This window comes from Schistocerca gregaria, chromosome 8, assembly GCF_023897955.1.
Source record: "Schistocerca gregaria isolate iqSchGreg1 chromosome 8, iqSchGreg1.2, whole genome shotgun sequence".
Lineage (NCBI taxonomy): Eukaryota > Metazoa > Arthropoda > Insecta > Orthoptera > Acrididae > Schistocerca > Schistocerca gregaria.
In genome coordinates, this window is record NC_064927.1 from 307,873,603 (window position 1) to 307,898,676 (window position 25,074).

The following is a 25,074-nucleotide window of genomic DNA, read 5'->3' on the forward strand; positions in this document are numbered from 1 at the left end:
GAACAGCAAGTTCCCTTGCCGGTCTAGGAATGGTAGAACGATGGGTTCGATGACGGTTCGGATGTACCGTGCACTATTCAGTGTCCCCTCGACGATCACCAGAGGTGTACGGCCAGTATAGGAGATCGCTCCCCACACCATGATGCCGGGTGTTGGCCCTGTGTGCCTCGGTCGTATGCAGTCCTGATTGTGGCGCTCACCTCCACGGCGCCAAACACGCATACGACCATCATTGGCACCAAGGCAGAAGCGACTCTCATCGCTGAAGACGACACGTCTCCATTCGTCCCTCCATTCACGCCTGTCGCGACACCACTGGAGGCGGGCTGCACGATGTTGGGGCGTGAGCGGAAGACGGCCTAACGGTGTGCGGGACCGTAACCCAGCTTCATGGAGACAGTTGCGAATGGTCCTCGCCGATACCCCAGGAGCAACAGTGTCCCTAATTTGCTGGGAAGTGGCGGTGCGGTCCCCTACGGCACTTCGTAGGATCCTACGGTCTTGGCGTGCATCCGTGCGTCGCTGCGGTCCGGTCCCAGGTCGACGGGCACGTGCACCTTCCGCCGACCACTGGCGACAACATCGATGTACTGTGGAGACCTCACGCCCCACGTGTTGAGCAATTCGGCGGTACGTCCACCCGGCCTCCCGCATGCCCACTATACGCCCTCGCTCAAAGTCCGTCAACTGCACATACGGTTCATGTCCACGCTGTCGCGGCATGCTACCAGTGTTAAAGACTGCGATGGAGCTCCGTATGCCACGGCAAACTGGCTGACACTGACGGCGGCGGTGCACAAATGCTCCGCAGCTAGCGCCATTCGACGGCCAACACCGCGGTTCCTGGTGTGTCCGCTGTGCCGTGCGTGTGATCATTGCTTGTACAGCCCTCTCGAAGGGTCCGGAGCAAGTATGGTGGGTCTGACACACCGGTGTCAATGTGTTCTTTTTTCCATTTCCAGGAGTGTATTTATAGAATAAAATATTATTTTGGATGTACATTAAGTACTCCGCACGACATCGTTCGGTGTTTCGTAAAACTTACACCGTTCGTTTTATCCCTGGCCAATTCAGTCTGTGATTTTATGTCAGGACTATTCCACACGTTGTAACTGATAGGGAAAAATGTTGCTTGATTCATCTTCGAAATACAGAATTTCAAAAGGAAGCATTTACATGTTTTTTCCTGCATCTGCTACCAATGAACGCACTCTTTGACCTGTTCCGTACAACGGTTTGCAACTCATATCCGTAGACGTAGATACGTAACGATTTCGTGTTGATAGAAAAAATATAGATGAGAGCTTTGTAACTGACCTCCTTCGCAGGTGAGTACATTTACTAGCGTTCTTCTAATTAATCTCAGACCAGTATACTTTCAGAAAGGACTTTCTGACACTTAAATCTATACCCGAAGTTAACAAATGTCTCTTCTTGCCATAGCCACTCTCCATTTTATATCCTCTGCACTTCGACCATCATCAGTTATTTTGCTCCACAAATAACAAAACTCTTCTACTACTTTAAGTGTCTCATTTCCTAATCTAATTCCCTCAGCATCACCTGATTTAATTTGACTACATTCCATTATTCTCGTTTTATACAGATCGAATAACATTGGGGATAGACTACAACCATGTCTCACTTCCTTCTCAACCAATGCCTCAACCTTTCATAACCCTCGACTTTTGTAACTGCTATCTGCTTTCTGTACAAATTGTAAATAGTCGTTCAGTGCTTGTATTTAACCCCTGTCACCGTCAGAATTTGAAAGATAGTATCCAGTGAACATTGTCAAAAGTTTTATCTACGTATACAAATGCTAGAAACATAGTTTGCCTTTCCATAATCTATCTTCTAAGATAAGTCGTAGGGTCAATATAGCCTCGCGTGTTCCAGCATTTCTATAGAATCCAAATTGATCTTCCCCAAGATCGGCTTCTGTCCGCTTTTCCATTCGCCTGTAAAGAGTTCTTGTTAGTATTTTGCAGCAGTGACTTATTGAACTGATAGTCGGTAATTTTGACACCTGCCAACGCCTGCTTCCCTTGGAACTGGAATTATTATATTCTTCTTAAAGTCTGAGGGTATTCCGCCTGTCTCATACATCTCGCTTACCAGATGGTACAGTTTCGCCATGTCTGGCTCTCCCGAGCCTGTCAGTAATTCTAATGGAATGTTGTCTACTCCGAGGGCCTTGTCTCCACTCTCCCAAGGCCGTCAGTAGTTCCAATGGAATGTTGTCTACTCCGGGGGCCTTGTTTCGACTCAGGTCTTTCAGTGCTCTGTCAAATTCTTCACGCAGTATCATATCCCCCATTTGATCTTCATCTACGTCCTCTACAATTTCCATAATATTGCCCTCAAGTACATCACCCTTGTATAGACCCTCTATATACTCCTTCCAACTTTCTTCTTTCCCTTCTTTGCTTACGACTGGTTTTCCATCTGAGCTCTTAATATCCATGCAGGTGATCTCTTTTCTCCAATGGTTTCTTTAATTTTCCTGTAGGCAGTATCTACCTTACCCTAGTGATACATCCCTCTACAAATTTACATTTGTCCTGTAGCCATCCCTGCTTAGCCATTTTGCACTACCTGTCGATCACATTTTTCAGTCGATTGTGTCCCTTTTTGCCTGCTTCATTTAATGCATTTTATATTTTCTCCTTTAATAAATTTAATTAAATATATCTTCTGTTACCCAAGGATCTCTACTAGCCATCGCCTTTTTACCAACTTGATCCTCTGCTGCCTTCACTATTTCATCTCTCAAGCTACCCATACTTCTTCTACTATATTTCTTCCCCCCGTTCTTGTCAATCGTTCCTTCCCTAATGCTCTCTCTGAAACTCTCTACGACCTATGCTTCTTTCAGCTCATCCAAGCCCCACTTCCTTAAAATCCCACCTTTTTGCAGTTTCTTCAGTTTTAGTCTACAATTCATAACCAATAAATTGTGGTCAGTGAAAGTATTCATAAGATGATATCAGCGTTCTAAATGTACCGATTTTCGTATGGCAGATCTACCTAGTAATTGATATGCACAAGTTCGACTTTGAGATATAATGCACGCAGTAACTGCAATGTTTTTCTGTTATATGATCTTGCACATTTAGACACTTTTCATGCATTTTAAAGTATTTTGCATGCATATTTTAAGGGTTTTGTGGTGCATATAATGCGATCTCTAATGATTAGGATTCGGATAGGTTTTCAGCGTTGCCCTTCAGTTCTCCACACGGCTTATGGGGAGCACTATGATATTCTCGCCAGGTAAGCATTTTGGTGTTTATAGAGTTTAATGCTGAGCAGTTTTTGAGTTTACTTGTTACGGTTGTTTGACGTAATCAGCTTGAGACTCCTTGCATATTTGGATTTGAGCTAACACTTCTTTTCATTGCCTCGGGCACACTCACCTACTTTTTGGCTTTTTCCGTGTCCACATTAGCTGTCGCTACACAACTTGTTATGTGTCTGTTAGTATTCAAATGGGCTCGTCGTTTTATAGGTAGATGGTTAGGGTAATGCCTTATATACCCAGAAAATACTATAACATTGTCGGCTGAGAACTTGAAGGACTCTCCTTAGTAAAGTAGGGTTTGATATCTTCGTTGGTTTAGTTTCACCGCGATAGTGGCGACCTGTTAAGTGATACAAAGGACACCAAATCGTATCTTTTTGTTTCTTCTTGTTGCATAACGTAGGTTCACAAGGTACTTGTGAATATTCTTAGCGTGCTCTTTGCGTTCCGGTTTCATTAGTATGTCGTCTGCCGTTGGGTTCTGAGTCAAGTTGCATTTTTTTATTCCGTGACAACTAATTATATCACCAGTTGTGAAAATACCTAGGCCATAAATATGCACATTGTACTTCATAGACTACAGTGTGACATTTTACTTTAAATCAGGATAGATCATCATATACAGGGTGTCCCAGCTATCTTGTCCACCCAAAATATCTCTGGAACAATAACAGCTATTGGAAAACGGCTTTCACCGGTATCAATGTAGGGCTGGGGCCCATGAATGCACATATTTGGAAACATTCTAAAACGAAAGCATATGTGTTTTTTAACACAAACTTATGTTATGATTGTCCTGTTTCAATTCTATAATTAGGTTTGCTTTATCCCTCACCAAATGTTTTTGGATTCTGAAAGACGTCTGGCCCTGACAAAATACATCAACAGCCATATGGCGACTGAAACAAAAATATCGTCGAATTTGATCTTGATTTTCCACAGAAACATCGTCAAATATAAACACTTGTTTCGCTTTAAGTTTCTCGGTGGAGGGATATCACTGCTCTCACTGAATGTCGTATACGTCACAGCATCTACACTTTGCAATATATCCTGTAACAGTTGGTATTTGGGCTGAAACAGTGTTTTTGAAAATACACACACATGCTCAAAGTGGGCTCCATCCGAAAGTGTTAGCAGCGACATGAGAACATTTGTCTTGCCACAGCTGGATGGACCTCCAGTTATTGCACGTATGTTGTCGGGAAGTAGTACGCCATTCTTCTTCTGGTGTTCTTGCACACTGTCACAGCTCCAGTCGCTTACGACAAAGTCTTGACCGTTCACCCACCCTACCATGATACCTAATACGTCAAGTACTGGCATGCAATGGGTTTTTATAGAAAATAATGGGCACCATACCCAGCCACAATACTGACTGTGTCAAGTACTGGCGTGCGATGGGATTTTACAGAGAATTTAGATACATGACAATCTTCTGTTGTTGCATGTTTGTAGTAAAAATACTGGTGGCAATAGTTCTAGTCCTTGCAATATAATGAAAGGTAAGAAATAAAACACACACTTGCTTATTTACATTTTTTTTCAGTTACCATACACAGGATGCACATCAACAGGTTCTTTCTTTATCTTAAGACCAGTACAGATTGTAGAAAATAGAGGCTTCTTGCAAGCACAGATTCAACTTATGTTTCACATTTACTGGCAGTACACAAGATTTCGTTGGCACAATATTGACCCACCGTTCAAAGTCGTCTGCATACACACTGTTCGTACTTAATACTCTGCAATGTTTCTACACACAGCTTTAATACAAGGCAGCCATCTGTTCAGTCGTTCCAACATAATGGGTAGCACTATCTGTACACTGAAAGAGTTTGTAATGGTGAAGTGGTGCAAATAAATTACTGTGTCTCCCGGTTTCGCACAGAGCGCAGAGTCATTGTACACTGTTGTAATGGATAGAGCCAGAGAAGCATTGTAAATGTCTGAAGGAGGACGGCTCGGATGATGCTCGGCGGTCAACTGCTTCTTGACGTAGGCTTTTGCACGACACAGTTCCATCTCTGTAACCCGCATTTTAACACTTGTAGCTGCATTCTCGATCTCTATCACAACACACCATTCTCTGTCCACTACTGCTTCTATACCAATATGTAAACACTTCGAACCACTAGCGGTTAAACTATTCACTTAAGTAAACAGTAGTGGTGCACAGGGCTTAACTGGTATTTGTCATCCACTACATCCTCACTTTGTCCATTCATTATTACTGGAATATTATTCGATGGCATGTATGATGGGATCGAGTACCGACCTGCGTCATGCTGATTGGCTGATTGTGAGCCCCGGTGCACTTCAGCGAGTCAGGTGCTGGCGGGGTGTCTTCAACCAACAACCACAGCTAATTGTCCTGTTACATCCAGCTGACCAGGCGCACGACAGGATCCCAGGACGCTGGGACACGTCGCTGCTGCAGACCCCGACAGGATGGAGGACGTCCCATCCACTGATGAGGAGAGGAGAAAAAGCGACGATTAAGCACAAAGACTTCATCTCCCTCTCACGACAGTAAACACAGGCATTAAGCAGGGATCATTTCTCTTACGCGGCTTCTTCCCAGTCCATTGGTTCTGCAGCTGGGCAGGGCTGGATGATCTCGGCTGGTGCTTCATGCTGACTGTCTGCAACTGAGGCTGCAGAACTACTGGCTTGCCTTATATCCCCAATGTGATCAGATGATGCGTTCTAATGGGCACTGCTAATGTCGGTCGCCTCTGGTGGTATAAATGTGTTACAGCAGTGCAGTTGGGCCTTTCTTCTAGGAGGACTGGTGTTACAGTCCCAGAAAGGGCACCGCCATTCGAAATTCCCACAAATAGGGGAGGAGGGTGAGGGGGGCGGGGACTCAGGTGCAGGCTGAGGAAAACACATGATGTCATCCGGGCGTTGGGGTGATGGTAATTGATCAATTTCATTAATTTGTATATCAGTTTGATATCAAAATTGTGGTAGGAAGCCGTCTCCCTACTACTTGCCCTACCTTCCTATTCACAGAAAAAGTAAATCTGAGTTGTGGTATTAGAATATGAACCTGCTGATAGACCTATATGTTCTCGGGAACTCAGTTCATGTTTCTTTGTTGGAGGATTTTCTTAATGCCTTTTTCATTCAGGTTTTAAAATTTCAGATCATTGCTTCATGTGGAGTAGGTTTAATGACAGGGCAACGTTTTTCTACCATATAAATCATTAAATTTGGATGACGTGACACTACGTGATTTGTCTATCACTACCACCTATAGTGGTCTCTCAATGCCTAAAATTAGCAGCTATGTTCTGATGATTGTGGAATCACATGGAGGCTAGTGACTGACCCTAAGTCGAACGTTTGCTGTACTGGCATAGATACAGAACGTTAGCATTAGGGCGTGGAGCGAGACAGAATCCCTATGGATGACTGATCAGCGCAGTGCTGCACATCACTGCCCCAGATGCTGGCAACCCTCATCACAGTGTCGACCACCTATATAGGCTGAACCAAACTCCAGCGACCAACATAAGAACAAAATATCTAGTAAACATGAGCTCTAAACCGCATACCTTAAGAATTATGAGCACTTGTTCATCCTCGATACCGTGAGAAACAACTCTTCTATTGCAAGCCCTTTGCTTTCTGAATTTTGGGGGAGGTAGAATGGCCCAAAACAAGAAAAATGTCCAGTGAACATGGCCTCTAAAATGCAAACTTCAAAAGCTATGAGTACGTCTCCAGCAGAAGTAGTAACGAAGATGAACAAATGTTGATAGCTCTTAAAGTATGCATTATGGAGCCATTGTTGACTGTATGATTTTTTTTGTCTTGATCCATAGCGCTACCGCTAAAAAGCTGTCGCTAGAGTTCTGGTTCACCTTACATTTTATTATTAGATATCTGGACGATGTTGAACAATAAGGCTATGTGCTGAAGACAAATGTTCTCCAGCCAGTCAGAAGTCACCTGATACATAGAATGCTATGAAACTAGAACAGCTGTACCTGACATAACACTAAAACAAATAGTTTTGATATATTGTAAAAGTAAATTATCTCTTTTAAAATTCAAAATTATCCTTGTTTATAAAGTATAAACCGTGACAGATATAATATCACTAACCCCAGTGACGGAACAAGCCTTATAATAACGCGGTTATCGACCACCTATGGACGATGACGCTCTATTCCTGTCTAAGTCGAGTATACTAAAACTTCACAAAGCTTGGATGAGGCCATACTTATGACGCTTAAGAGCTCAAGAATCGATGTGTTGTCCGTGTATAGTCCTAAATATTAAATAATCGTCCACAAACAATTTAACGCTTCAGACGACCTGGAGTGTGGTGTGAAATTGGATTGCATGCAAAATTCACACCTCTCTCACACCAGTTGACTTACTTGACCTGCTCTGCCGATCTTCTTCTCTGGATGGCCGGCTCCGTCGATCTCCAAAACCTTCTTCTCCGAAGAATAATGCTGGTTACGGGAATTTATAAGGCTCTCTCTCTGTTTCTGAAATAATTTAGTACTCGAAGAATACTTTTAACTCAATCATTGTATATTTCAACTTCCGCAGAGAACAAATTCAATATTTCCCACATATAAATATTCAAAAGTTTGCAAGTCAACCGGCTCATCTACATTAGACTCGATTAAATACATTTACAACAGCGTAGTTTTTTTTTTTTGTTTTTTTTTTTTTTTGTCATTAGTCTACTGACTGGTATGATGCGACCCGCCACGAATTCCTTTCCTGTGTTAACCTCTTCTTATTTGCTTGACGTATTCCAGTCTCTGTCTTCCTCTACAGTTTTTGCCCTCTACAGCTCCCTCCAGTACCATGGAAGTCATTCCCTCATGTCCTATCATCCTGTCCCTCCTCCTTATCAGTGTTTTCCACATATTCCTTTCCTCTCCGATTCTGCGTAGAACCTCCTCATTCCTTACCTTATCAGTCCACCTAATTTTCAACATTCGTCTATAGCACCACACCTCAAATGCTTTGATTCTCTTCTGTTCCGGTTTTCCCACAGTCCATGTTTCACTACCATACAGTGCTGTACTCCAGACGTACATCCTCAGAAATTTCTTCCTCAAATTAAGGCCGGTATTTGATATTAGTAGACTCCTCTTGGCCAGAAATTCCTTTTTTGCCCTAGCGAGTCTGCTTTTGATGTCCTCCTTGCTCCGTTCGTCATTGGTTATTTTACTGCCTAGGTAGCAGAATTCCTTAACTTCATTGACTTCGTGACCATCAATCTCGATGTTAAGTTTCTCGCTGTTCTCATTTCTACTACTTCTCATTACCTTCGTCTTTCTCCGATTTACTCTCAACCCATACTGTGTACTCATTAGACTGTTTATTCCGTTCAGCAGATCATTTAATTCTTCTTCACTTTCACTCAGGATAGCAATGTCATCAGCGAATCGTATCATTGATATCCTTTCACCTTGTATTTTAATTCCACTCGTGAACCTTTCTTTTATTTCCAACATTGCTTCCTCGATGTACAGGCTGAAGAGTAGGGGCTAAAGGCTACAGCCTTGTCTTACTCCCTTCTTAATACGGACACTTCGTTCTTGATCGTCCACTCTTATTATTCCCTCTTGGTTGTTGTACATATTGTATATGACCCGTCTCTCCCTATAGCTTACCCCTACTTTTTTCAGAATCTTGAACAGCTTGCACCATTTTATATTGTCGAACGCTTTTTCCAGGTCGACAAATCCTATGAACGTGTCTTGATTTTTCTTTAGCCTAGTTTCCTTTATTAGCCGTAACGTCAGAATTGCCTCTCTCGTGGCTTTACTTTTCCTAAAGCCCAACTGATCGTCACCTAGCGCATTCTCAATTTTCTTTTCCATTCTTCGTAGTTTTAGCAACCACATAATTTATGAACATGACTTGCTTCTAACAAGTCCAACGCATGAAGTACAATTAACTATTTTCCAACTGTTCTTCTTTTTTCTCGTTACAATAATCAACGATATAAAACAACTTAAGCTGCATAAAACCCTCCTTGTTCTTCCAATACGACTTCCGTGGCTCGAGCGGCAAACACTTGTCGACGCCGTTCGACCGTCGCGTCTACCTTTTGCTCGTGATTCCTTGCCAGCCTGCACACGCAAACATGTGTCACGCAGTATGTACATTCTCTCACACTTATTTTTAAAATATCGTGTGTTGAAGAAGGTAGAAGGGCGAGTGGTTCTAGAATTTACGCGGAAATTCTCGAAGCACTACAACGATTTCTAAAGCATCGATCACGCAGTAACACTTAATATTCCTTAAGAATTTGGATTCTGCGATTACGGCGCATTTTATCATTACTAGAAGAAGTAAACAAGTTTTTCATCACAAGAGCTCTGTCTCACCTTCACAAATCACTAGGGATGTAGCACAAGCCAGCAGAAGTTGTTCGACAGACTTTTTTCTGTCCCATGAATGTTCTTTGGAATATCGCAACGCCGACAGCGAGTCATCATTCCGCTGTTCCTTAGACGAGGCACGTTTTACAGTAGCCATGCATGGCAGCGGTCAGCATTATTGTTGAAGTCTCTCCTTGTGTCCTTGAGAACTGTTAACACGTCTTGGAAGACAAGTTTTGGGAGATAGCTCCGAAAAAGAGACGGCGCTAGCTACACAGCTTGTTATTCTTCACCGTTTCTTGGTGGTAGGAAGAGATGGTCCTGTTTCGTAGCCAGCCAGGGACTTCTTGCAGACGTGATACCTGTCGAGACTGGAAAGGATATGGCAACAATAATTCTCGCTGGCTGTGGGTTCATTCGAACAACAAAAGGCAACTAAATAGTTTCGGGAGCAAGGTTTCCAGTCTCAAATGGATGCATTCTTTTTTTTTACATCGTCACTGTACGTTTGTCCTACCATCATGAAAACGCCGTGAAGATATCTGGCATTGCGTTCTCATAGTCTTAAGAATAAATTGACGTCACATCGAGCTGCTGAATACCGGAAAGCTAATCGAGCAACTAGCGGTGGAATGACAGACCATAATCCGTAGGTATTTTAATTCTCTCAGTATTCGTCCGAAATAATTTAGGAAGAGGGCTATCACGAAGAACAAGTGCGTTCGAACAGGAGTCTGATTTTCCGCAATCCATAGTTCGCGCCAGTGATTTAGATACTGCGCTAACTGATACGGTATGTCCTCCTTACATCGGAAAATACATAGTAGCGCCTCTTTCTCTGCAGTGACGATATCGGGTTCCAACGAATAGTAACAATTTGGTTTCCCTATAAATCCAAGTTACAAACGTTAAAACAGAGGTTGAAATAAATGTTGCTTATTGCCAAAATTTCCATATTTAACGTTTTGATCCAGTAATACGTTATGTTGTCGATACATTGGTTTGTTATGTAATTCTATCGGAAACAGTCCATATTTCTACCACGAGCGGGCAGTATGTGCAGTCTGTGGCAACCATGTCACGTGTAAAAACTGGAATAGTCGTGCTGCGTGTGATTACGATGGTTCTGTTGCTTCAGGATGGTTCGGACAAAGATCCGTAGAGACAGGCTGGACAGTGAAGGGGGAGGTGTGTTTATAGCGATAAGAAGTGCAATAGGATCGAAGGAAATTGACGGAGATCCGAAATGTGAAATAATTTGGGTGAAGGTCACTGTTAAAGCAGGCTCAAACATGGTAATTGGATGTCTCTATAGGCCCCCGGGCTTAGCAGCTGTTGTGACTGAGCACCTCAAGGATAATTTAGAAAATATTTCTAGTAGATTATAGTTCTGGGTAGAGGTTATAATTTGCCGGATATAGACTGGGAGACTCAAACGTCCTTAACCGGTGGCAGGGACAAAGAATCCAGTGACATTTTTTTTAAGTGCTTTATCTGAAAACTACCTTGAGCAGTTAAACAGAGAACCGACTCGTGGCGATATCATATTAGACCTTCTGGTGACAAACAGACCCGAATTATTTGAAACAGTTAACGCAAAACAGGGAATCAGCGATCATAAAGGGGTTACTGCATCGATGATTTCAGCCGTAAATAGAAATATTAAGAAAGGTAGGAAGATTTTTCTGTTTAGCAAAAGTGACTAAAAGCATATTTCAGAGTACTTGATGGCTCAACACAAAAGTTTTGTCTGAAGTACAGATAGTGTTGAGGATCAGTGGACAAAGTTCAAAACCATCGTACAATATGCGTTAGATGAGCATGTGCCAAGCAAGATCGTCAGAGATGGAAAAGATCCACCGTGGTACAACAAACGAGTTAGGAAACTGCTGCGGAAGCAAAGGGGAATTTCACAGCAAAGATAAACATAGCCAAAGTCTTGCAGACAAACAAAAATTACGCGAAGCGAAATGCCACCCTTCTTGCAGCGGTGTACAGTAGGTCTCTAGAAGAGAGTAGCATTCCAAAGGATTGGAAAAGGGCACAGGTCATTCCCCCATTTCCAAGAGATGCGTTCAATGAATTGGAAAGTGAAGTTCTATGTACTGACTTGGCAGAAAACCCTAAGAAAGGGCTTATGTCAAAGCGTTAGGTGGATCAAAACAAAACGTCCAGACCCTCTTTGAACCAAATGGTATTGAAACAGAGGATGACGGACTAAAGGCCGAAATACTAAAAAGCTGTTTCACAGAGGAAGACTGCACTGTAGTTCCTTCTCTAGATTGTCGCACAGATGACAAAATGGTAGATATCGAAATAGACGACAGAGGGATAGAGAAACAATTAAAATCGCTCAAAAGAGGAAAGGCCGCTGGACCTGATGGGATACCAGTTAGATTTTACACAGAGTACGCGAAGGAACTTGCCACCCTTCTTGCAGCGGTGTACCGTAGGTCTCTAGAACAGAGTAGCATTCCAAAGGATTGGAAAAGGGCACAGGTCATTCCCCCGTTTCCAAGAAGGGACGTCGAACAGATGCGCAGAACTATAGACCTATATCTCTAACGTCGATCAGTTGTAGAATTTTGGAACACGTATTATGTTCGAGTATAATGACTTTTCTGGAGACTACAAGTCTACTCTGCAGGAATCAGCATGGGTTTCAAAAAAGACGATCGTGTGAAACCCAGCTCGCGCTGTTCGTCCACGAGACTGACAGGGCCGTAGACACGGGTTCCCAGGTAGATTCCGTGTTTCTTGACTTCCGCAAGGCGTTTGAAACAGTTCTCCACAGTCGTTTAATGAACAAAGTAAGAGCATATGGACTATCAGACCAATTGTGTGATTGGATTGAAGAGTTCCTAGATAACAGAACGCAGCATGTCAGTCTCAATAGAGAGAAGTCTTCCGAAGTAAGAGTGATTTCAGGTGTGCCGCAGGGGAGTGTCGTAGGACCGTTACTATACAATATACATAAATGACCTTGTGGATGACATCGGAAGTTCACTGAAGCTTTTTGCGGATGATGCTGTGGTATATAGAGAGGTTGTAACAGTGGAAAATTGTACTGAAATGCTGGAGGATCTGCAGCGAATTGACGGATGGTGCAGGGAATGGCAATCGAGTCTCAATGTAGACAAGTGTAATGTGCTCCGAATACATAGAAAGAAAGATCCCTTATCATTGAGCTACAATATAGCAGGTCAGCAACTGGAAGCAGTTAGTTCCATAAATTATCTGAGAGTATGCATTAGGAGTGATTTAAAATGGAATGATCACATAAAGTTGATCGTCGGTAAAGCAGATGCTAGACTGAGATTCATTGGAAGAATCCTAAGGAAATACATTCCGAAAACAAAGTAAGTAGGTTACAGTACATTTGTTCGTCCACTGCTTGAATACTGCTCAGCAGTGTGGGATACGTACCAGATAGGGTTGATAGAAGAGTTAGAGAAGATCCAACGGAGAGAAGCGCGCTTCGTTGCAGGATCATTTAGTAGAAAGCGTTATGGAGATGATAGATAAACTTCAGTGGAAGACTCTGCAGGAGAGACGCTCAGTAGCTCGGTACGCGCTTTTGTTGAAGGTACGAGAACATACCTTCACCGACGAGTCAAGCAGTATATTTCTCCCTCCTACGTATATCTCGCGAAGAGACCCTGAGGATAAAACCAGAGAGATTAGAGCCCATACAGAGGCATACCGACAATCCTTCTTTCCACGAACAATACGAGACTGGAATAGAAGGAAGAACCGATATAGGTACTCAAGGTACCCTCCGCCACACACCGTCGGGTGGCTTGCGGAGTATGGATGTGGATGTGGATGGATGGATGGAATATTGATCATGTTTCTTTATAAAAATTGGAATCCGATACATCGATATTTAAGAAATATCCTTATCAGCAACCGATATATCTAAGAAAGTATCGGTATACCGATGTATCTATGGTAAAAGTATCGACGTACTGGCCTAAGAAAATATCAGCTGCACATTTGTAACTATACTGCCAGCTTTAGAGTTGTAACTACAAGTACTGATTTATTATTAAATATGCTGTACATCAACAAGCTAGCAGCCTGCTTATACCCTTTAGAGCAAGAATTGAAAGGGAAACATGTTCACGCTTACCGATAACCACTTTGGTAACAGTGGTAACTGCACGTAAGTGGCACAATAAAAGGTGACAGATGGTTCCGTCGTTCGATTTCGTCACATGTCTACTAACCAATATTTTTATTTCTACAAAAGCCAGCGACCTAGCATTTGTAGCGTCAGAATTTCGTGTTGAAGCTAAAAACGTAGCAGTTTCTGTTGGTAGCGCCGAGCGATTATTACGTCAGCATTTCTCCTCACTGGTCTCCACCCCCCATAAAAGCAAATCTTGCATTTATATTTTTGTTCGTCATTTTCAGCAACTGTTTTTGAAGAATGCCGCTGTGGGAAAATAGCACAATAGTTTTGTTAAAATGGTGTGCTGTTTCTTCTCATAGGACATCTTCTTATTCCATTCAGACCGTGACCTCCCAGCGCAATCGGATTTCTTCTTCTCGCCACCTGTACTCGATTCACACAGTGAAAGAAGAAGACTGGATGTGATTGAAGCTCAGAAAGTAGTAAGACTCCGTCACACGGTGAAAGTAAAATTATATTCCACTTCCAATTTTAAATATTTGCCGTAAATTTCGAACAAAATAACATAAAAATATTGGCACTCTATACCGCCATACAGACAACTGCAACTGTTCGTTGTATATTTTTGACATGGTTTTCACATCTTCGAAAATACCATTTTCGACTGTGTTACGATCATCTGAAAATGGGTCTCGGACCGGAACTAGTCATATAGAATGAACAAAAAAAGTAAAATTTGCTAGTGTCAACTGGTTTTCCATTGTACTAAGAAAGACTAGCGTTTGCAATGGAATTTTTTGTGAGATTTTTTTATTTGTTTCTGTCAAGTGGAAATTTGTATTTCTTTATTTTTGTTTTCTTGTGAATGTACCTGACTAAAAAAATCGATTTTGTTTCCCATTATGTCCAGTATTGACAATGAAGCATTATGCTACATCTATTTTGACCTCTGTATAATTAAGTCGGTTATAGACGTACAGAAAATACAAGGGAGACTGTGTTGTCACTGGTTTACTAACGTTGATGTGACCCTTGATAATCGTTACACGCAGACTCTTACCCACACATCTGTCAGCCGATGTCGACAATAGCTGAACACGAACAACACCGCTCACTGCGCTTCGTAGTTTACAGCAGAGATTAGTGTGGCTGAAAATATCCGCGCTCGCTGTGAACTACGTCGGAGGCACTGAATCACCTCCGCCTGCTATCTCCGCTGACGGGCGAGAAACGCCGAATGGGTGCCGTAACTGCGTCCACACTCCGGTCTTCAAGCCATATCTGGTTTTCGTTCATTCTCCGTTTTCAACTTTGGAGAACTCAGCATTACTGACAATGATCTACGAATGTCACGTCTGTGTCAGCTGATTTATGACCGGACTAGTATTTTTTCTGACCTCCCAACTGTACTGCAGTACGCCCGGCACGATTTCTACTTCTCTCAGAGAGGATATTCCTAAGAGTACTTTGCTTAAAACGGAACTTTGAGTCCTTCCCCGTACGTCTTAATTCTACGCCATAAGATAATATAAAGCGTGGCTAAGATGGAATAGTCCTGCGTTATTAGCATCACTTATGATTACAATTCTTTCATTTTTTGTATCCTAATGTTTGTAAAGAGTATCTGTATGTCTACAGATATTTTTGATTCTCCTGTAGCATCTATTAATTGTGCACGTAACTTACAACTCTAAAGAGTGAAATGACTTAAAAAGTGATTAGAAACAACATGATAACTGCTAGAAATATTTTATCTTCCTCTTCACAATTTCAGCGAAGCCATATCGAGAAGGCCTTAGTGAAGAAGAGCTTCAATAGGCAGTGCTTTCTGCTAAAACTGTTTCCGTTAGTCTCCGTTAAATGATATTAAAAAAAAAAAGTAAGTGAACCGAATCAGTTTTATTGATATTGGACGTGGTTCGATCTTTGAGTTACTATGCAATAGCTTCGTGCATAGCTGCACAGAGGGCGTGATTGTCGAGTTTCGAGGTAGCGACTGTCAACGAGGGCGTCCTCTCGACTTCTGGCGTACAAGTAGATCAGAGGATGGCGTGGCTGAGTCCATGGAGTCCATAACGTCGCCGCCAGCAGTGGCTTGAGCGGCCGAGGAAGAAGAAAATTTGGTATCTATACATCAGGCGAAGAAATCCACAGGTCGTGATTGTATTTGTCCTTACGTTCTGGTGATTTTGGTAACTCGTCTACTTTGACCTTCTCTTTATTAAATTTTATTTCATTAGCCTCCTCTCATTTGCACTGTCCATGCAAGTGTCAAGCTACCTGTATCACTAGGTTTGGCAGGACACCTTTCTTAAATATTCATGAGTTTACAGTCATTGCCATAACTTATAACTATTACTGTTTCAATTTGTTCTTGTCTGTTTATATGTGTGGGGTTCAAATCATTTAAAGAATTTCCGTCAGGTACAAACACTGTTGCAAGTGATAACTTGAAATGAAGTTTGCAGAAGAGAGAAATCCGTAGTTGGCCGCAACAGACAAGCCGGAAGTCTGATGACTCAAGAAAGGTTGCTTATAAACTTTCATTTTAAACTGCAGCAGTATATATTTCTTTACTATGTACAATTTAAACACATTTTTTTTCCTTTTACGGAAACAGAATCTTGCCTGTTGAAGACAGTACTGTTTGGATTTCAGAAGGTGAACATTCTGAATTTCATAAACTTCGAAATAAGCTTGGTTTTATAAAAAAAATAGTAATATTGTTGAATTGGAGTTATATTTTATTAAAATGCTGACATTCAATTAAGTTCGTAGCTGGAGTCATAATTTTTTGAATTAACGCGGAGAAGCACAAAACCGAAGAGATCCTTCTCCATAATACTAAAATAAAATTACCAGACTGCTAAGTTAATATTAATAGACTTTTACGTATTCTACTTAATTAGGGTAAAAGTTTTCAATCTGAAACAAACGACGCCGCACAAGGCGTCTAACCGTAGATACTTCCGGCTACCCGTGGAAGCCGGGGCGAGTCGATAGCTAAAATATAATATAGTTACAGAGTTAAAAGGCAACTTACGAAGCGTCAAATAAATCGTTTAAAATATGTGATCACAAACCTAATTAGATAATGAGTGAATCGTAACATTCTAGTATGAAGCAGCCAAAACGCTATAAATCCATTACAAAAGAGTTCAGATGTAATTCCAGAATTTAGGCGCAACATGATCAAACGACGCAAGAATGTACGGTAAATCTGCTGCGACTCAACTAGATAAGCAACAAAAAGGTGCGAAAATAATACTTAGTTTGAATCTGAAGATACTAGCAGCAAAAATATATTGTAATTTGTCCATTAATTCCTGACTTACTTTAATCGTGAGACTAACTACTCAAAGATATTAAATTACACTTGATGCTTCATATATAGCAGAAGTTTATAAGTCAATGCAATTAACAATACGGCAATTTATGTCACATATTTTGGTAATCGAAAACTCACTTATCGACCACCTTAGGTGCCTGTCTTTGACCTTGGACCGTAATATTTGGCAATGAAAGGGCTTTAGTTCTCTACAGTTTTCTTTGTACTGGATTGCCTTTAGGGTTATTGGTCGTATTCCTAATTATTCCCTTAGTACCACGTTTTTGTTCTTTTTGTCTTCGTCTTCTCTGCTGGAGCCTTCCAGAAATCTTATAAAGTGTATTTGTGATGCTTCTAGTTGCCGTAAAGAACTGTGGTACAGACCAGAAACCAAAGAAGCAGATCAAAAGGAACAACTGCAAGGAACACACTTCTTAAAAAAATTAAAAACTGGAAAGAACCAGATTAGATGCAAGAAATAACGAAATTTCTAATCTGGAAGCTTACCTAGCATTTACAGATTATGGAAAAGCATTTGACAGAATTCACAGAGACAAGCTGTGGGCAATAACACAAAGAAAGAGGAATCGCCGAACATCTGATCGAAGTGTCAAGAAACCTATGTATGACCACTAGAATTAGTATTGATATAGGTAGAGAGAGAACGCCTGAATTACAAACAAATCATGTAGGAAGACAAGAGTGTAGTTCGTCACCATCATTATTCAGTATCTGTGTAAACGCGATTTTATTCGCAGGAGATCAGGTTATCACACAAGACAGTGAAGATAAATTATAAATGCTATTACGTAAGCTAAATGATATAAGCATAAGCTACAATCTGACTATATCTATAAATAAAACTAAAACCATGTCTCTTTCAGCTGTTCACCCAGTACAAGCAAAAATAGTCTCAAATTATAAACCTTTAGAATAGGTAGCCCATTTCACGTATTTACGGTGTAACATATCATATGGTCAAGACACGGACACATAGAAAAAAACTAATACTTACCAGCGTATATGCGGCACAATAACAAGAACGCGTAATGAAAGAGACACGACTGAAATTTCGTGAAATCGTGGCAACTCTTACTTTATAGTATGGGGTAGAAAGTTGAACGCTGCGAAAGAAGTATTTACAGAGCAAAATCACATTACATGAATGCAACAGCGGAATAAACAGTTACCATAGTATTCAACATTTTCGCAAACTGGTAGTAGCACCCAAGTGGGACAGGGGTTCCAGCTCTCAATGTGGTAATGCAATCTTGCCTTCAAATAATTTTACATAACCTATTTTGTACCTGCTAAGCACTATGCCACGATGAGAGTTGGGGCAGTTGTCAATATGGAACAGATATGTCCCTAATATGCTGTTGTTACCTGCCTCTGGCGTTTGGCGATACTTTATAACCGCTAATTCATACATGCAAGTCACTCTTTCATCTAAAATTCATTAAAAACAGTTTCCACTGAAAACGAATCCATATTGCGGTAAGCATAAGACTGCCATAAAGCCTGAGTGCTGTGCTGCCATCTGTTGCAGACGTGATTTACCAGCTGTGTCGCACAGCACACAACAGCATCCCACGATGACAGTTGAGTTTGTTTCACATTTTTAAATTCTGTATATTAATATTTGAAATAAGAGGCTTTTTAAAACTACATATTTCTATTTAATTAAATTTCTATTAGCGAAAATTGATTCGGTCTATTTATGACGTGAATTTTTACACTCGTTGACTTACTTAATTAATAATGCTATATAATTCCGTTGCTACAGAAACTCGTATCATCGTAGGTCGCACCACTCGCTTCTTCCGGCTCTAGGATTTCTCCCTTACTGTCTGCGCCCGTCCTGTCCGCCTCACCCTCACCCTCACCCTCACCCTCACCCTCACCTACCTTGGCCTCACCATTGGCCGTCACCTCACTTGGATCCCTCATCTCCGCTCCATCCAATCCATAGCCCACCACCACCACCACCACCACCACCACCGCCGCCGCCGCCGCCGCCTCCGACTCCTCAAACTCCTCTCTGGCCGGACATGGGGGTTGCACCCCTCTACCATCCTCCACACCTACAAATCCTTAATCCATCCCATCCTCTGCTATGCCAGTCCTGCATGGATATCTGCCCCCCCCCCCCCCCTAAATTCTATAAGTCCCTCCAGATCCTTGAGCGTCATGCACTCTGCCTCGCCTTCCGTATATGCCTCCCGACCCCCATGTGGATCCTCTATGATCTCATCCCTTTTCCCCATCTGCTCCTATTCCTCGAACATATCCGCATCCTCTACACCTCCCGCCGCCTTGATCCCCCTCACCCCCTGGTTGCTCCTCTCCTCTCCCATCCCCGCCCCCTACCACATCTTCACTGTTGTATCCCCCCTACCCTCCATCTCTACATACTACATCTCCTTTCCCAAGGTGGCTTTCATCAACTCCCCCTCCCGGATGATGCCCTCTCTTCCTCCATTTATCCCTCCTATCAACTCTGATCCTCACTCCCTCTCCTTTCCTCTGTCGTTTTCCTAAGCTCCCTCCCCCCCTTCCTTCCTCTTTTTTCCCCACCTCCCCTCTCGCTGCCCCCTTCTCTCCCCCAAGTCCTTTTGCATTTCCCTCCTCTGCCTCTTCCTATTCCCTCTTGCATCTGCCTGCCCTGCACCTCTCCCCCCTTATGAGTCCTCTCCCTCCTTGGATCCCCCCCTTTCGTTTTCTCCTCTCCTCCCTCCTTGTTTTTTTCCCCTCCTCCAGGTCCCGCCCCCCATCTGCCTTTGGCTCGTAAGTGTCGTATTTGTGCCACCGTTTTTCGTGCAGTGTTTTACAGTGTGTGTTTTCCAGTGAGTGTTCCGTAGTGTGTCTTTAGGGACGTGTAGCGAACAGCCATCAATCATACTGTCGCTGGGTGTGATTTTTTTATCTCATGCGAACAGAAACCAGACTGTCGCCATGTTTTTTTAATTGTGTGTCTACTATGTTACTTGTCCGATTCCAGCGTATTTTATCGACATTGCCAACCCCTTTTGCTTTCTGTTTTAATTTTCCGCCGTTTTCGCCGTTTTACACTTTAAGTCGTCATTTTATCCCCTGTTTTTCCTTGTTTCTTTCTTCTTCATTTTCTTACCATAAAGTCTGTAGGCTGTAGAACAGCGTACTAAGCTGCTGCCAGCCCCCCCCCCCCCTTCAGGGAATTGAAAATCAATAAAGAAAAAAAAAGAAACTCGTAGAACAAGATATTGGTAGTACATGTAGCCTTACCCTTACCATTAATTTTTAAAGGGCTCGAATTACGAACAGGTGATTCGTGTCTGCAAATGGTTAAGAAGCACATGATATCGTATGAATCTTTTTCGTAGAAAATGTGTTATGCTGAGTTGAGTTGCCAAAAGAGCAAAAGTTGTGGTTGTTAGCAAACCTTTTACGTATCTACGTGAAGGCTGATTTTTGAAACTTTCTAGAATATCAGGCGCATGACCTGTAGCCCGCCGTCTTTCTTATATTCAAGGCAAATTAGGAGTAATGGGTGACTTAATTTATAAAGATTTTTAGGAATGTCCATCTGCGGGATGCAGTAAAAAGAAATAAGAAAGTTACCCTCCTGTAGATGTTGAGTACATTCCGTCCCCACACTCAGATTCAATTTTTTTTTTTACTTTTTTCAATTTTTACGAAAAATGGTTCATTTTTTGAATACATCTATTACAATAAAAATATTTCCAGTGAAATTCTATTCAAAGAAAGTCATACGCATGTTTAAGCAACATAGTCAAAAACAAATGGCTCTGAGCACTATGCGACTTAACTTCTGAGAACATCAGTCTCCCAGAACTTAGAACTAATTAAACCTAACTAACCTAAGGACATCACACACACCCATGCCCGAGGCAGGACTCGAACCTGCGATCGTAGCGGTCGTCCGGTTCCAGACTGTAGCGCCTAGAGCCGCACGGCCACTCCGGCCGGCGCAACATTTGGCAGTTAAAAGCAGAGAGAAGGGAGCGTAACACACCGAAAGATTGTCGTATGATAATTCACGCAGTACAAGTACAATCACAATAAAGAATTTTTCATTATTGCTATCGGCACCAGCATTTAGCGATAAACCCGATGATGTGAAAGTGTTTTTTCGTAAACTTGAAGGTGCCACCCTGTTGGGATCATGGACAGATTCCAATAAGCTAATTGTTGCCAAATTAAGAATTCAGGGAGCAACACAAGATTTCATTAGCGCGGAGCCTACTTTAGTGAAAATAAATTATTACAATGAGTTTAGAATGGTTGTTGTTCAGGGACTAAACGTAAAAACGGGATAAGATATTACAGAGAGCAGCTTTACGGTTTCCAAATGCTACAAGACGAATCTACAGAGCAGTTTGCCTACAGAATTCAGAACGTCAACGCTCAAACGCACGATTTCGTAGAAGATGAAAATCGTATTCATTTGTTTGAAGCCGACCAATGAGCCTTGGACACATTTATTGCCGTGCGGGATTAGCCGAGCTGTCTGGGGCGCTGCAGTCATGGACTGTGAGGCTGGTCCCGGAAGAGGTTCGAGTCCTCCCTCGGGCATGGGTGTATGTGTTTGTTCTTAGGATAATTTAGGTTAAGTAGTGTGTAAGCTTAGGGACTGATGAACTTAGCAGTTAAGTCCCATAAGATTTCACAAACGTTTGAACATTTGAACACATTTATTCATGGATTGTACGGAGAGGAAGTAAGCAAAGCTGTTAGACTGGCACGATGTGAAACGTTTCAGGAAGCAGTAGATTCAGCTGTTGGTTTCGTTCAAGCACTAAGATGACAGAATGAGATGCAGAAACAAGAACGCAGAGTTTTCAACACAACAGTACAATGCTACAGAGGCAAAAGCTGGGTCACAAGCGTAAGGATTGCAAAGAGAATCGAATCTGCTGTCATTGCGGGATGCAGGGTCATGTTTCGAGAGATTGTCGTAACAAGAAGAAAGGTAATGCGATCAACAGATCATCTGACAGATCTTTAAATGAGTACGGGGACGTACGGGCCACCACTCCGTCCGCCCCCTGCCAGAGAGAGTGATTTCTGTTACTTCCAGCGAAAATCAGACCGAAAATGACTTCGTGATAGATCCTGTATATATATTTATAATACACCAGCCCACCCAGCAACAATGCTTTGCATATGGTAAATATGTTTGGCAGTTGTATGTATGTCCTAACCTCTCTGTCCAGCTGCTTCTGCCCCCTCTTTGTTCGTCTCCTCCTGCTCCTCTCCCTCTCATTATCTGTCTCCTCCTCCCAAACTTTCTCCTAGGTTTGCAGCTCGTGGTCTACGGCTAATGTTGCTGCCTCTGGATCACGTCCCAGGATCGATTCCCGGTCGGGATGGGGATTATCTTCTCCTGGGGACTGGGTGTTCATGTTGTCCTCATCAATTCATCATCATCTTCATCATCTGTGAAAGTAACTAGATTGGACTGTGAAAAGAAAATAGACTGTGTAAAAATTGGGACTTTGTACAGGCGCTCATGACCGCGCAGTTGAGCACCTCACAAACCAAACATCATCATCATCAACGCCTCTCTATCGATTTCCTCCTTCCCCTTTCTCTGTCCATTTGCTCGCCATCACTCTCTCTCTCAATCTCCTCTTTCAATCTCTCTTTGATCTGGAAAGCTGTTTATTTTTATTGTGAACGAAACCTCGATTGGCAAAAGAAGTAACCTAAAATGTACGGGTAAATCGGTTGGGATCTTTAATATAAGGGGTACAAGAAACACATCTCCAGCTGCTGGGTCTGTGAGGATGGTAGCTTCAATTATAGTATTTCTCATAATTTTAATCGGTGAAAGAAAAGGATTGCACATTTTCGGATGATTCGAATTCCATCTTAGTATTCTAATCATAAGTTGATGAGCCATAAATACAGTGAACCGCCAAAGAGGGTGTTATAGGCACGCGTATTCAGATATAGTTATATGTAAACAGGCAGTTGTCGGTACTGTGGTCGGCTCAGCCAGTATAAGACAAGTGTCTGGTACAGTTGTTAGATCGGTTACTGCTGCTACAATGGCAGCTAATCAAAATTTAAGTGAGTTTAAACGTGATGTTATATTCCGTGCACGAGCAGTGGGACACAGGATCTCCGAGGTAGTGATGACGCGGGAATTTTCTCGTACGACCATTACACTAGTGTTCCATGAATACCAGGAATCCGGTAAAACATCAGATCTCCGACATCACTTCCGCTGGAAAAAGATCCTGCAAGAACTGAATCAACGGCGACTGAAAGGAATCGTTCAACGAGACGAAAGTGCAACCCTTCCCCCAACTGAGGCCGATTTCAGTGCTGGGCCATCAACCATTCAACGAAACATCACTGATACGGGCTTTCAGAGTTGAAGACCCACTTGTATACCCTTGTGACAGCACGACACAAAGCTTTACGTCTCGCCTGGGATCGTCAACACCGACACTGGACTGCTGATGACTGGAAACATGTCGCCTGATCCGACGAGTTCGTTTCACACTGAATCGAGTGGACTGACGTATATGGGTACGGAGACAACTTCACTAATCCATGGATCCTGCATGTCGGTAGGAGAATGTACAAGGTGGTGGAGGCTCTGTAATCGTGTGGGACGTGTGCAGTTGGGCGTGATATGGGACCGCTGGTACGTCTAGATACAACTATGACAGCTGACACATACGTAAGCATCCTGTCTGATCAACTGCATCAATTCATGTCCATTGTGCATTCCGACAGCCGTGGGAAATTCCTGCAGGACAATACAACACGTCCAGAATTGCTACAGAGTGGTTCGAGGAACACTCTTCTGTCTTTAAACACATCCGATGGCTAGCAGACTACCCATGCATGAACATCATTGAGCATATCTGGGGTGTCTTGCAACGTACTATTCAGAAGAGATCTCCAGCCCCCTCTTACTCTTACGTGTTTATGGAGTGCCCTGCAACCCCATTGTGTGAGTTCCCTCCAGCACTGCTTCAGACATTAGTCGAGTCCGTGTTATGTTATGGCACTTGTGCGTGCTCGTGGGGGCGCTACAATATATTAGGCAGATGCACGTGTTTCTTTGGCTCTTCAGTGTAGAAGTTTCTAAGTCTGTGAAATTGACAAGCACAGCGATTTATGTTAGATATTTTGTTAACCGAAAACCCACTTATCGACCATTTAGGTGCCTTTCGGTCTGCCTGGGACCGTAATATTCGGCAAGATACGAGATGTAGTAGCAATGTTACATGAGAAAATGCGAAAAGTGTTAATTTATAATTCAATCTTGTGAAAAATTTCCTTTTGAATCACTTGTTTCCCGACTATCATAATGTGTGATCCTCACAAAGCAAAAGGCGTGCTAAGCATTGGGTACAGTTATTTAGTGTGTAACGGAACAACTATGAACTTGTGATGCTGCTATAAATTTGTGAAACTTTTTGCGAGCATTATTTTGTAAGTGAGACCGGTAGTAGAGAGTCAATTTGGGCTTATATTTACTAATTTCGAGTCGAATATAAGAAGTTTGAATCTTCCAAATGAGATAATATTTTGTAAAATAAAAGAGTAGGCTACGCTGTTATTGGATGCAATGGCCGATGAGCTGCTGCATTCTTTGAAAATTTAATATAATTAGAATGGAAACTAAAGAAGCTGAGGGCGAGTTCTGATTGGAAGAGAAGAGCGTCGTCCATTGGTGACGTGTATATCCACAGCGGAAAGGTTGACGTAGCTTTACCCTTGACGTGAGGACCTGTTACTCATGGCTGCGGAGGTGAACATTATTTTGAGCAATAAGTGCTCTAATTCACTCTAAGGTGTGTGGTGGCGCTTACGTGAAACATGAAAATTCGTCTCATAGAGTAAGAGGACGTGGATGTAGGAATTTCCCCTACTAAAGAGCTGTTTTTCATTGCGGTTGTAATGGATGCCGTAACCACAA